This window comes from Mizuhopecten yessoensis, unplaced genomic scaffold (genome assembly GCF_002113885.1).
Source record: "Mizuhopecten yessoensis strain PY_sf001 unplaced genomic scaffold, ASM211388v2 scaffold713333, whole genome shotgun sequence".
Lineage (NCBI taxonomy): Eukaryota > Metazoa > Mollusca > Bivalvia > Pectinida > Pectinidae > Mizuhopecten > Mizuhopecten yessoensis.
In genome coordinates, this window is record NW_018478570.1 from 1 (window position 1) to 2,399 (window position 2,399).

The following is a 2,399-nucleotide window of genomic DNA, read 5'->3' on the forward strand; positions in this document are numbered from 1 at the left end:
GTTACCCCCTCACATCAGTCAAATGTCTACAATTCTTCCATGTCAATCAAATGTCTTCAGTTCTCTCACACCAGTCAAGTGTTTTAATTCTCTCATAACAATCCATTATCTGTGACCTTTTTACATCAGCACAATGTCAGTTACCCTCTCACATACGTTTTATAAGAGACACTCTAACATTAGTCAACTATACATGTGAAACACATGCAAACGAAGCTGTATTTATTAAATTACTCAAATGACAAGTTACATGATGGATTGACTTGTTTTCGATGTCAAAGGTAATTTTGTTTCGTGTCCAAACCTGGAAGTTTGATTTCGACAGGCTTTCTGGTATACCGTATCTGTGTACATAATCTGACAGTGTTCCTTACTTTGGTATGCCTCTAGTTCTTTGTGGAAAGCCACCGTCTTAACCAAAATCATCGACGGCATGAACATTCTGAAAGATTGTTGTTTGATATTCTAAATCCTAAATCAGTCTTATTTGTCAATCTTACCATCACTCTCGTGAAGCAAATGTTCATATCCATAAAAAAATACTAAGATTCTATTCTAATGTCCTTATTATGCTCGCTTAAAACCCGGGGATGTGTTCGTATGCATTTAATGAAGCAAGCAATACATATACGACCCACAGCGCAATGCAAAATATGCCCGATAATATTTTGGGGATTTTAGGACCTCCGAGTTCCGCACTTCCAAACACGTTCAAGTTGCGTCTGAATAGTAAGAACATGATGGTCACAAGGGAGCAGATGGTGAAGACGATCACGCTGAATCCCAGTGATCCAGCAGGCACTTCAAACGTGGTCCCCTAGAAAAGAAAAATGAAATCATATTGGGTAGTCTTTAAAAGTACGTATCTCCCAAGTAAAGGTTAAAGTTACGAACACGTTTAACTTTATCATTACCTTTGTTTGTAAATATTGTGAAAAGATGCCTTCCCTAAAAATGAAATGTTAATCACAATAACAAATTTATAGTTTTTCAATATTTGATTATTGAAATAAAAACAGAAAACAGAAAGAAAAAAAAATGAAAAACTTGACATTGGAAGATGTTCTTCGCCAGCAAAACTCCTATTGGTTTCTTCATTCTCTATATATTTAAGGGAGAATACTCAAAGGAAAGAAACTCTTAGTAAAACTCTTCTTAGTGATGATTTTTGATGCTTTACTAGTGATACCTTTACATTTGGCATGTAATGGATATCAAATATACATATGAATAGTAAATAATTGACATTGCATACTCAGAGTATAAATTGTCCTGATTAATTTACCTTTGCTGACCAGTAGACAGCAGCCATTGTCCACGGCAAGCCGAGACCTAGGAAAACGTTTACGGCGTTACTTCCGGTGACGTTTCCAACTGCCGTATCGGCATATTTTTCATTCAGCGCTGCTGTGCGACTAGCAAACATGTCTGGCAGACTGGTTCCCAGAGCAACGAAGGTAATGGCTACGACGCTGTCGTCCAAACCAATGAGGCACCCGAAGATAGAGGCAAGATCTCCAATGAAGGCTGTCAGTAATCCAATCATCCCCAAGGATACAGCAAAACAGAACCATCCTCCCCAGATTGTGGCTGGTGGTACGAGAGCAAAGATGAGCTGCAACAAAAGATTCCAATATGAAGAAAATTTACGTGAACTTTGACAGCTAAAAAGGAACGTTTTGCAGAAATATCCTGATATATTTGGGTTATAGCATGCAATATCAAATTGATTAAGATATTTATGTACCTATTTATGATTTTAAATTAAATAATTTACTGTGTTTACCTTCCAGCCGAAGGTTAAAAAGTGCATGACATAATCAAATGTGGTTGCAGTTTCCAAATCTCCTCCATTGACGTTCATGGCCTCTACAAACTGCTGTCCCCACGTTTGTTTCTGAAGACGAAGCGAGTCTAGGTTGGCGTTGGTCAGGCTGGTGATTCGGCTGACAAGACCACTAAATTCTGTAAGTAAGTTGTCAAGTGATTAATTATTTGAACAATTATAACTGACAAACACTTCGGTTTGGATGCGTGTTTGGATGGAGTGTGATATACATAGGATATGTGATCACTGTTAGATTATAGGTGTGGAATATAAATAGAATTTGAACACCATATTATTATAGTGGTGGAATACTAATGTTGTAGGAGATGCATATATATAGAATATTAAATACTGTTAAAGCATGGTTGTGGCGTATATATAGAAATTGGACAATAATAGTATAGGAGTGGGATATATAAAGAATGTTCAATACTGCTTAAGTATGTGTGAGGGATATATGAAGAATTTTAAACACTGTGATATTATAGATGTTCAATAATGTAGAATATCGACACTGTAATAGCAAAGGTGTGGGACATATGTAGAATATCGACACTGTAATACCATAGGT

The 2,399-nt window shown here is 36.6% G+C and overlaps 1 pseudogene; it reads right to left on the bottom strand.

The window, feature by feature from the left end:
* Positions 1-6: 6 nt before the first annotated feature.
* On the bottom strand, positions 7-1,965 carry LOC110440901 (annotated as a pseudogene).
* Between the last annotated feature and the right edge of the window lie 434 nt (positions 1,966-2,399).